Source organism: Cervus canadensis, chromosome 4 (assembly GCF_019320065.1).
Source record: "Cervus canadensis isolate Bull #8, Minnesota chromosome 4, ASM1932006v1, whole genome shotgun sequence".
Classification (NCBI taxonomy): Eukaryota; Metazoa; Chordata; class Mammalia; order Artiodactyla; family Cervidae; genus Cervus; species Cervus canadensis.
The window spans coordinates 14,928,588-14,941,032 of record NC_057389.1 but is presented as its reverse complement, the minus strand read 5'-3'; the positions used below and the strand labels follow the sequence as shown (position 1 = coordinate 14,941,032).

Here is a 12,445-nt window from a genome sequence, read left to right as displayed (position 1 = left end):
TTTCTTGGGCTCCAAAATCACTGTGGAAGGTGACTGCAGTCACGAAATTAAGATTCTTGCTCCTTGGAAGAAAAGCTATGACAAACCTAGACAGCATAATAAAAGCAGAGACATTACTTTGCAAACAAAGGTCTGTATAGTCAAAGCTATGGTTTTTCCAGTAGTCATGTATGGATGTGAGAGTTGGACTATAAAGAAGTCTGAGTGCTGAAGAACTGATGCTTTCAAATTGTGGTGCTGGAGAAGACTCTTGAGAGTCCCTTGAACTGCAAGGAGATCCAACCAATCAATACTAAAGGAAATCAACCCTAAATATTCATTGGAAGGACTGATGCTGTCGTTGAAGCTCAAATACTTTGGCCACCTGATGTAAACAGCTGACTCATTGGAAGAGACCCTGATGCTGGGAAAGATTGAGGGCAGGAGGAGAAGGGGACAACAGAGGATGAGATGGTTGGATGGTATCGCCGACTCAATGGACACAGGTTTGAGCAAACTCCAGGAGATAGTGAAGGACAAGGAAGCCTGGTGTGCTGCAGTCCATGGGGTTGCAAAGAGTCAGACACCACTTAGTGACTGAACAACAACAGTGGATGCTTCAGGTTTTCCGAGAAACAAGAGAAGTCTTTTCTGTGAAGACATAAACTGCCTGTAGAACCTATTTGTCTAGAAAATCTGTTTTACATACTGAGTTTCAGGGAAGACATTTATTGCAACAAGTTCCACTGCTAAATGTTGAAGTTAATAAGCATTGTCTCTGACATAAATGTTTACTTTCTGGTGTATTAGGCACTTGTTGCTCCTTTTGTTGTAAATGTTAGTGGGATACATTGTAGGATCATGAATATTTGAGACCATCTGAAAGGGAAGAAAAATTTGTTTTTATAATTTTTAATTAATTAATTTATATTGGTTTAAAATTTAAATTTCCAATTTTAAGTGATGTTTTATTAGAGTATAGTTGCTTTACAATGTTATGTTCATTTCTTGCTATACCACAGTCATACTTTTACATATATCCACTCTTTTAAGGGAAGAGAATTTGCAAGTGGCTGTTGCTCTTTGGAGTGGCTCATAGGGGTTTATTTGCTCTCTCTTTGATTGAAGCAGTGGTTTTCAACCTACATGTATGCATGAGCACATGCGGACACACACTCAATTTCGTATATAATTTCAAGAATTCAAAGATCAGAAATCCCAGTTAAAATCCTGGATCTGAGCCACTTGGCTGGAAGCTTTAATAGGGAACATGTCTGTTGTGTTTAGCAAACAGAAGGCTCATTTTTGACTCAGAAATGATGAGCAATATTGTCACTGAGAATGTTTATTCTCCATGCCTCAGAGGTCAAAGCTTGACCTTCTTACCTTAATCCGAGATTTACCAAAAGTTATTCATTTAAGTCTGACTCAGCCTGTTATCCCTTTGATGTCACACAATTGGCTAATATGCAAAACACTTGCAACAGTGTAACATGTCCACATAGTACAAGTTGTATTTTATTTTGTAATTTAAAAAATAACCTGGCTTCCCAGGTGGCTCAGTGGTGAAGAATCTACCTGCCAAGCCGGAGACCCAAGTTTGATCCCTGGGTTGGGAAGATCTCCTGGAGAAGGAAATGGCAACTCACTCCAGTATCCTTGCCTGAAAAATGCCATGGACAGAGGAGTCTGGGGGGCTATAGTTCATGGGGTCACAACGAGTTGGACACAACTGAGTGATTAAGCGGCAGCAGCAACGTGTGTGTACAGACTGAAACTGAATCAGCAGCTCTCCTGCCATGCTTAAGAATGAGAAGGAAGGGATCGAACGTTTACTGAGGATTTGACACCTTAGTTGCTCTGTGAATAACTTAGTCAACACAGTGTTGCCATTAGACAGATATTACTTTTTCCCTTTGCATGATGCAAAACCTGAGGTTTGGTATGTCTAATAAATTTGCCTAAAATGACCAGTTAATGAGCCAGCATTGAAACCCAGGTTTCTTGTAAGTCTTTACTTAACAGAGAGCACTGGATATTTGTTGCTCTTCGGCTACTTGTATTCATTTCTCTCTTTTCTGGAGAATTAGTTCTCCTCTTCCTATCTGCTGCCCCAGTCTATTCTATGATGTGTCCTCATAGGTATTAATCAAGTTACCCTGCCTCAGGACTAAAGCTAGGATAATCACATCCTCTTTGATTTCTTTGAATCTTGCATGGAGAGACTGGAAGACTGAAAACTTTGTTAGAACTAATTCTTTCTGGTATTAACACCATGAATGAACTAACTGTTGACCCCTGTTGCCTACCCACCCTGAGCTACCTTGCTGGTTCTTTAGAATTGTTTTCGTTTCTGTGAGCTATCCAGTGTCTTTTAATAAACTTATTTCTTCCATAGGTTGTGTAGTTCTCTGGGCTGAATTGTGCTCCTCAAATTCGTATACTGATGCTCTGACCTCTGGTGTGATTGAGTTGGGAGGTGGGGCCTTTGGGAGATAATTAAGTTTCAGTAAAGTCATAAAAGGCTTCCTTGACAGCTCAGTGGTAAAGAATCCACCTGCAATGTAGGAGACATGGGTTCAATCCCTGGGTCGGGAAGATCCCCTGGAGGAGGAAATGGCAAGTCACTCCAGTATTCTTTTTTTTTTTTAGTTAATTTATTTATTTTAATTGGAGGCTAATTACTTTACAATATTGTGGTGGTTTTTGCCATGGGTGCGCATGTGTCCTCCATCCTGAACCCCCCTCCCATCTCCTTCCTCACCCCATCTCTCTGGGTTGTCCCAGGGCACCAGCTTTGAGTGCCTGTTTCATGCATCAAATTCATGCACTGGTCATCTATTTCACATATGGTAATATACATGTTTCAATGCTATTCTCTCAAATCATCCCACCCTCACCTTCTCCCACATAGTCCAAAAGTCTGTTCTTTACATCTGTGTCTCTTTTGCTATCTTGCATATAGGGTCGTTGTTACCATCTTTCTAAATTCCATATATGTGCATTAATGTACTATATTGTTGTTCTCTTTCTGACTTACTTCACTCTGTATAATAGGCTCCAGTTTCATCCACCTCATTAGAACTGACTCAAATGCATTCTTTTTTATAGGTGAATAATATTCCATTGTATATGTATATGTACCACAACTTCCTTATCCATTTATCTGCTGATGGACATCTAGGCTGCTTCCCTGTCCTAGCTGTTGTAAACAGTGCTGTGATGAACACTGGGGTGCACGTGTCTCTTTCAGTTCTGGTTTCCTCGGTGTGTATGCCCAGGGGTGGGATTGCTGGGCCATATGGCAGTTCTATTTCCAGTTTTTTAAGGAAACACCACACTATTCTCCATAGTGGCTGTACTAGTTTGCATTCCCACCAACAGTGTAAGAGGGTTCCCTTTTCTCCACACCCTCTCCAGCATTTATTGTTTGTAGATTTTGATGGCAGCCATTCTGATGGGCGTGAGATGGTACCTCACTGTGGTTTTGATTTGCATTTCTCTGATAATGCTCACTCCAGTATTCTTGCTGGGGCAATCCTATGGACAGAGGAGCCTGGTGGGCTACAGCTGTGGGGTTGCAGAGAGTCAGACATGACTGAACACGCATGTATACATGCAAGATCATGCATAAAAACATCTGAAACCGCTCCTGGCACACTCTAAGAAAACACACGTCATAAAGGCGAGACTTCCATGATGAGATTAGTGTCTTCATAAGAAGAAACACCAGAGAGCTTGCTTTCTTCTCTCCCTGCCCTGTGAGGACATAGTGAGGTGGTGACTGTCTGCAGGCCAGGAAGAGAGCCTTCACCTAGGAAATGAAGATCTTGGACTTCTCAGACTCCAGACTCTGAAAAGTAAATTCCTATTGTTTAAGCCATCCGGTCCTGGTGCAGGAGACTTGGGTTCGATCCCTGAGTTGGGAAGATCCCCAGGAGAAGGAAATGGCAACCCACTCCAGTAGGAGCCTGGGCAATCCCATGGACAGAGGAGACTGGCAGGCTATAATCCATGGGGTTATATATGGATATTTTCTGTTGCTTGCTACCAACGAATTGACGACTATATAAAATGGCCAGTGAGAGGACATAGGTTTAACTCTCAGTACCGTGGTTCTGAGATGAAAGAGAAAAAAGCACAGGGATCACACCAGCAAACTTAATGACTTACTATTATTTCTAGGAGGAAAAGTTTTGTGAATAAGATGGGAGTTGAAACTGTTTAATAGTGTAGGATTTGGAAATTATTTCTGGATTATGCTATGCTTACTCTCACTTTATATCAGTTGCATATTCCTCAGTTCTAACTTGACTGTGATTTAGCCCTCCATGGTGATAAACCAGTGCAGAGTTAGAAAATAAATTGGCTTAGGGTAGTTTTTCCTTTAGGCTGCAGAATTGGGGAAATGAACACTAATCCCTAAAAAGTGATCTGCCAGGAAGAAAAACTGCACTGAAATGGGCACCTGAATTTTTCCTTTCTACTTGTTTGCTTTGGTCTTAAAGAATGTAAGAAATTCTTACTGCAGGAATTTCTTCACTGGCTCCTAGTCACCTCTTCTTAACATAAGTTAATCTTTTATTTTTAGAGCTTTGTTTGGATCTATATGTCTTTTAGGTCTGAGTAGTACCTTCCATGAGATAATTCAATTCTGAGAAATCAAGTCAGGAGAAGATGAAATGTAAGGTTTGCCTCACCTCTGCTATACTTTTTGTCTGCTTTTAAAGTTGACAAAATTTAAAGTTTTAAATTTCCTCCAGGATTTCTTGGCATCATCTATATTTTTTCCTCTTAGTTACAGAACATTTTAAGTTTGATGGTATCCTAGCAATCATGCAATCCACCCTTCTTATCTTACAGAAGAGGAAATAAAAGCCTAAAGAAGTATTTGGCTTGTCAATAATTACATACTTAGTGACTGAATAGGGACTTGAACACAGTTTTTCAGATTTCCAGTTCTGCATGCATTCTACTTCCACGAGCAGCTAACTAATTGACCAAGCCAAGAGAATAAAAGCAATTACCATTCAACCTAAAGAAAAAAATATGGAAAAGAAGAAGAAATAAATTTTCAAAGTATCGAGTTTTACTAGGCAAAGGGGAAGATTTTGAGCCATGTGGAAGAGGCAGAGAGCTATTGGTTTTTGGAAGGATTGCTTTTAAACCCACTACCAGATTGCTTTATCCTCTGGGCAAGTGCCTGAATGTTTATTTCATGGGTTAAAGGATCCCTTCAAGGTGAGTGAATGAAACACTGTCTCACTTCTGTGTGAACAAAACTTTTAAAAAGAATTTTTTTTCCTCTTAGGAGTTTGTCACATTAAATCTGCTTGGTTTGAACATCTATGTTGAAAACAGGCTAAGAGGGACTGGAACTTCATCTTATTTCTCTCACTGGCTTCTCACCTTCCTGTCTTGCAAGAAGTGACGCTGTCTGGGCGCCCTGTTCCTTCCCCAGCTCGAGACTGAACGTCCACTGTGCGCTGGGTAGCTCGTCTCTTTCTGGGGAACCACGCCCTAGGTCAGGATGGTTTGTTTTCACTATAGGGCCAGCTGTTCCAGGATTACTTTTTCAGAGTTGGAAACCACAAATTTGAACCCTGAGGCAAAACGCTGAGAATAAAAATGTAAAGAAAAATGTCAAAGAAGTTTGTGTCAGACTGTCACCTTTCTGTTCAGAGCTGAGCCTGTCTTTAGTGTTATTCAGCATCCCTGCTATAAACATATTGCTCTAAAGATCAGATGATGAAAAGTCATAAGTATAAAGTGAAAACACACGTCCCTTTCCTTTCCCGTAGGCAACAAAAGCAAATATTAAGAAGGAGTAGAATGGTTGGAATTTATACTCTTTCTTCTGAATAAAAAGGCATTTCTTGATAAGACGAAGGGTTTGGGCTCTGGGGTTGGACCCTCAAGTCCTTCGTTGTGTAATTAAAAGACAGCGATCAAAGCCAACATTTTGGTGAGGAAAACAACTTTGGAGCCATCCTTACCATAATGGGTTGCTGAAGTTAAGTAATTAGTAGCTACAGAATTTAGAGCAGGGTTTTAGGAAGTCAGTCTCTGTGGTTGAAAGCATATGCCATGTCATGAGAATTTACTGTACCATAAAAATATTCAATGAATTCTTTAAGACAAAGGAAAAAGAAAGAAATAAATATCAAATTCAGTAATTGAAGCTTGTGTTTTGGAAAGTAGGCTGTTTTTTCCTTTGTATTTAGATTACACTTAGAAACTTTTGAATCATAAATCCCTGTGATTTTTAATAAAGGTCACCAATAATACAAACACACATTTAAAGACAGTTCATAATCACATTTCCCCATTTAATGATACATATTTTTGCTTAATAGTTTCTATAGTTCTTTTCATAGGCCTATATGTTTTATATTTTTAACCACACTACTTTATATTATGCTTTCTAAATATAATATTCTGTCTCTCACTATTAAAATTTTGTTTTTTTAATCATATTAACAGTTACTATTTTAAATGATTGCATAATATTTCATATTATCTATCTTAATTTGCTAACTTCTACTGTTCTACCTTTAGATAGCTTATATTTTGGCAATTAGATGTGTGTTATAGATAACATTGCATTGAGAATCTTCTTGTTTGTAGGTATTTATTTTATTAGTGTTCAATTTTTTTCTCATAATTAAATTCCCACAAATGATTGCGATTATAAACATCTTTATGGTTCTTGCTGTATAACATAACATGTTGTTTTCTGAATTGTTTATGTAACATGACTATATGACATCCTCGACAGTGTTACGTATGTTGGATATTATTATCATTTCTTTGTTTTAATTTGCATTTCTTTGATTATTACTGGAATGAACATTTTCCTTTGTGGATTTTCTTTTATAGCTTTTGCCTGTTGTATTTATTTGAATGTGCACTGTCTATGACAGTTCAACAGCTTATTTTTTCCTGTTTAATACCTTTTCTAAGGAACAGTACAGTTTGATCTCTGGACACTTGACTGTCTATTCTAAAGTGATCTTCAGGCCAGGAACATTAGAACACTTTTTTCTTAGGTGAGATTTATCTGAAACCATCGCCCTGCATGTTAACTGCAGTAACTGTTTGTACCATGAGAAACTATTCCACTTGCTCACTGTGTCCTCTGAGAGAGACACCTCTGGTGACTCTTCTTATACAGGCATTAATCCCATCATAGAGCTCCACCCTTATGACCTCATCCCACCCTAGGTACCTCCCACAGGCTCCATTTCCAGTATTACCACATCGAAGGTTATGGCTTCAACCCACGAATTTTGAGGGGATGTAAACGTTCAGTCCCTACACTCTCTTTCTCCCTCAGGTCACTCCAACCTCTACCCAAATACATATCCTCTTAACTAAGGGGAACTTGATGTGTGTTAAATACAGAGGTATTAATAAAATTTCAGGAACACTTGATTGAGCTTATAAAAATCTAATCAGTAGATATAGAACAAAATGAAATAAACAAGCAAAAGAACAGTGTGGGAGGAGATGGGGCATTTCATATCAGGGCCAGTCTTGAAGCATGATTTGCCTTGTGGGTATTGATGGCAGCATGTGGTTTTAAGAGTCCACTTAAGAAGAGCATTTTTATGTCTTGTAACTCGTGCATTCTGAAGTGTGAGTCTCAGTCATGAATGATAGGAACGGAGCTTCCTGATGCAGACATCTCAACAGCACTAGGAATTACCCCTTGGGTGCTTCCCCTCCTCCCCTCCCCTTCCCTTCATTCCCTACCCACGTCCCTTGCCCTAAGCTCCCACATACCAACTGGCATCAGGCTAGTTACACATCTGGCTATTTCTTTGTTTTCTTTTATGAGTCAGAAATGAATCAATATCCTGGCAAGGAGTTAAAAAGGCTAGTCTTTTCAAAGCGCTGTTTTGTGGATAAATACAAACACGATAATTTGAGTGTTTGAAAACTTAAACTTGAATAGTTATTTTAGGATTTAAGGAATCCCATTGATCATTAAAAAAAATTCAATTAGCTTGTAGGATCTGAATAAATCTTATTTGTACATGGTAAAAATGCAAGCATTAGAAAAAGGTGTACAGTCAAAAACAAATTTCCTTCCCATTCTACAACCCCAGTTCCTTTGTCTCTCCTTTTCTCAGAAGCGACCATTACTAATTTCTTGCTTGTGCCCTACAGAAACACTCTCTATATAATCAAACTTAAATATTATTTGTATAGTTCCCCTTAAAAACCCAAATAGGAAATACTGTATACACCTTGTGTTTACTCTTATTTTTTTACCTTTAACTTAACTATATGTTTTGCTTCTTGGAAACTGCTGTGTGTCGGCACACATAGTTTTATCCCATTCTTTTTACTGGCTGTATGATGAGGATGTGTTGTGATTTATTAAATTAGCCCCCTACTAATAGGTGCTTAGGTTATTTCTAGTCTTTTAAAAAACAAACCCTAATGCATTGTAAAGACTTGTGTGTTTGTGCACGTATGTTTGTAAATATATTTGCATGCTGAATAATCACATGAAGATAAATGTGATATTGTAGTGATTAAAGCATGAATTCTAGACTTTTACTATCCACTACCTGCCTACCACTTACTAACCTAGGGACAAGTTACTTAACTATCTGTACCTTAGTTTCCTCATCTGTAAAATTGGTGTAAATAAAGAGATATTGGAGATATACATGTTAAGGGTGCTAATACAAGTGCAGCATTCTGACATCAGCATAAAAAATGTTCTCTATAAATTTTCTTGTTGGGATCATTTCTTGGAAGCCAGAACCTTATCTTTTAGAACTGGAGAATACCTTTATTCCCCTCAACTTTGATAAAGAAGAACTCACTTCTAAGCTTGTCATAAGTATTGACATAATTGATGCTTAACTTTGGCTCAAAGAAGATGGTTGGGAAGGTAAATTGAGAGTAAGGGTTCCTGCTTACTCTCAGGTAGACGCAGGAGGTTGAATTTAGTCTCATTTGTTTTTGAACGTTGGGTTGAAAGTCATCATTTTGGGCCCCAGTGTCCTTGCCAGTTATATGCAGGGATTAGACAAATGATTCCTAAAGTAACTTCCAGCTCAAACAATTTTGTCTGTGCTTATTCCAGTCTTAAAATGAGATATGATTTATGTGACTTAGGCAATTATGAGATAGAAGTTTAAAACCTGACTCATAAACAGTGTCACTTCGCACATGTTGTTCCCTCTGTGTGGAATGGCCTTCCCCCATCTGACTATGTAGCTGAGCCCTGACTCACCCTCTTGGACTTAGCTCCGGCTGGGTTTTCACTGTGAAGCCCTCCCTGGGTGCCCCAGTTCAGTTAGGCTCTCTCTCCCTTTGAACTATCTTGGCCTCTGCATTATGTGGTGGGGTAAGGAGATCCAACCAGTCCATCCTAAAGGAAATCAGTCCTGAATATTCATTGGAAGGACTGATGCCAAAGGTGAAACTCCAATGCTTTGGCCACCTGATGTGAAGAACTGACTCATTGGAAAAGACCCCGATGCTGGGAAAAATTGAAGGCAGGAGGAGAAGGGGATGACAGAGGATGAGGTGGTTGGATAGCATCACTGACTCAATGGACATGAGTTTGAATAAGCTCCGGGAGTTGGTGATGGACAGGGAGGCCAGGTGTGCTGCAGTCCATGGGGTCGCAAAGAGTCAGACACGACTGAACTGAACTGAAGAGTTTTTAATTATTACCTGATAGCTTTTATTTGTCATCCCAGACTCAGTCTTGGTATTGCATCTTTGATGCATCAAGGATGAGATGACACAGTCTTTTCTTGGATTTTAACTGTCAATCAAAAGTCTGAGCCCTTCAGAGAGTGAGAGGGTACGTGTACATAAATAAACCCACCACCAGGAGAACACATGCTGAGCACCTAAAGCACCCATGCTCCAGAAGGGAGGGAGAAAGCACTCTGGACAGGAGGATGCCAGGGGTGAGGACACACCGTGGCCTCCGACACAGGGGTGCAGCCCTCTGCCTGGCCCTCTCCCGGAGCTCAGCACGGGACTAGGGAGACTGACAGAAGTGCCCCAGAGGCGTGAAGAATCTGAGCCCAGAGGGAAACCACGTTTCTTTCCCTCAAGAGTGCCCAGTGAGGTGGGAAGAACCCAGAGTGGACCTGGCCGTGCACAGGACCCAGGTGCCCAGGCCTGAGGGGGCTCGCGGAGGCTCAGCAGTGTGGCCAAGTGTGGGAGCGGAGGGTGGCACCCTGTGCTCCATCAGAGAGGGGCATGGGTGGGGAAGGGCTGAGCCTGGCTCTGCTGCAGCTCTTGGGGGCCCGGCGTGGTGTGGGAGCCACCGAATGGCCCTGTGTACTGTAAAGGGGCAAGGGGATTAAACAGGGCTGGGCCCCAAGGTACTTTAGACCGGGAACATGGACAGAATCAACAGTTTGACCTACATGGCCCAACTCCTGAAGACCAGATGGAGAACAGTTCAGTAAATACCTGGACTTGTTATTCACCCACTCCCAACCTGCCCCTGAGAAATGGAAGAATCCCAATTCAACTGAAATTCAGTTTCCACAACCTGGAGAAATAGGAACTCCATGGTAGAACTGAAGTTTGGTAGAAATTGATGCTTTTGAACTGTAGTGCTGGAGAAGACTATTGAGAGTCCCTTGGACAGCTAGGAGATCAAACCTGTCAACCCTAAAAGAAATCAACCCTGAATATTCATTGGAAGGACAGATGATGAAGCTGCAGCTCCAATACTTGGGCCACTTGATGCAAACAACTGACTCATTAGAAAAAACCCTGATGCTGGAAAAATATTGATGGCAGGAGGAGAAGGGGACGACAGAGGATGACCTGGTTGGATGGCATCACCGGCTCGATGGACATGAGTTTGAGCAAGCTCCGGGAGTTGGTGATGGACAGGGAAGCCTGGCATGCTGTAGTCCATGGGGTTCCACAGAGTCAGACACGACTGAGTGACTGAACTGAACTGAGAAATTAAAAATGTTTGATAAAGATTCCAAGGATTTCTAATTCTTCCCTATTGTCTCATAAATGTTTGATTCCTTATCTGCATTTCTGGATCATGAACTCTTTGAGGGAAGTCACTAAGTCTTTGGGCTTCCCAGGTGATAAAGAATCGGCCTGCCAGTGCAGGAGATGCAAGAGACGTGGGTTCAATCCCTGAGTCAGGTAGATCCCCTGGAGTAAGAAATGGCAACCCACTCCAGTATTCCTGCCTGGAAAATTTCATGGACAGGAGAGCCTGGGGCGGTGGGGGGCGGGGGTCGGGGGGGGAGGGCGGCCACAGTCCATGGGATCTCAAAGAGTTGAACAGGACTAAGCTCAAACACACCGTCTTTGTCCTCTATTTTACTTTTCCCTATTCTTTGCAAATGCTGACACAGAGAAGGCCTGTAGTAAGCTTTTGTTGAGTGAGTAAATGGACCTGTAATGGATGGCTCTTCTGTGCCGCAACCTGTCCTAGGTGCCTTCAGAGCCCTGTGAACTAGACGTTATTATCTCCATTTCACAACTGAGAACACTAAGTGAGGCACAGGAAGTGATGTAACCATCCCTGGGCAGCTGGGAGGCAGATCTCTAGGCCCTCTGGCACTCGACTGCTTTCCTAGGTGAAAAGGGATTCTTTTAGGGTCTGAATATACCTATGGAATTAGGATGAAAATTTTCACTTACTGTAGTAAAGTTTTTTACCTATTTCTCGATTACTTTGAAAATAAATAGCAGGGTGTTCTGCTCATTTTACTTTTCTTATTGATTACACATTAGAAAAAAGTACCTATCACAGTATAACTGTGATACTATATGATACTATAAGCATAATAAAGGTATGTGTGCGCTTCGTCTCTCAGTCGTGTCTGACTCTTTGTGACCTTAGGAACTGTAGCCTGTCAGGCTCCTCTGTCCATGGGATTCCCAGGCAAGGATACTGGAGTGGGTTGCCATTCCCTTTTCCAGGGGATCTTCCTGACCCAGGGATTGAACCTGGGTCTCCTGCATTGCAGGCTGATTCTTGACTGGCTAAGCCCCTAAAGCTTAATATTCTTGCTAACACTGCTTTGTTTATTTATAAAAGAAATACATGTTTTCATAGATGATATGTAAAATTAGAAAAGTACAAGGAGTTAGAATTCACTTATGATTTTACTTCCTACAGATACCCACTACTAACCTTTAGTTATATTTCACCCTGATTGAAGAAAAATTAAAAAAATTGATGCTGACACTTTATGTCGTTATATCAAGAATGTTCTGCATAGCATGGAGTATTTAATGTTCATGGAACCAAATCTATTTGGACTATAGTGATCAGTGGGAGAAGTTATTAGTTATGGCTTCACAGGTAAATTGAAATATTCAATATACAAATTCTTGCTTTATATATGCTTCTGAAAAACTTAAAATTTCAAGGAAAGTAAAAAAATAAAAAAATAAATATATACATACATATGTATATATGTGAAAGTGAAAGTGAAGTCAC

General features: G+C 40.6%; 1 long non-coding RNA gene across 2 annotated transcripts in view; it reads left to right on the top strand.

The window, feature by feature from the left end:
* The window catches only part of LOC122439514, a 517,062-nt gene that overhangs the window by 30,696 nt on the left and 473,921 nt on the right, over positions 1–12,445 (top strand). The window lies entirely within an intron of this gene.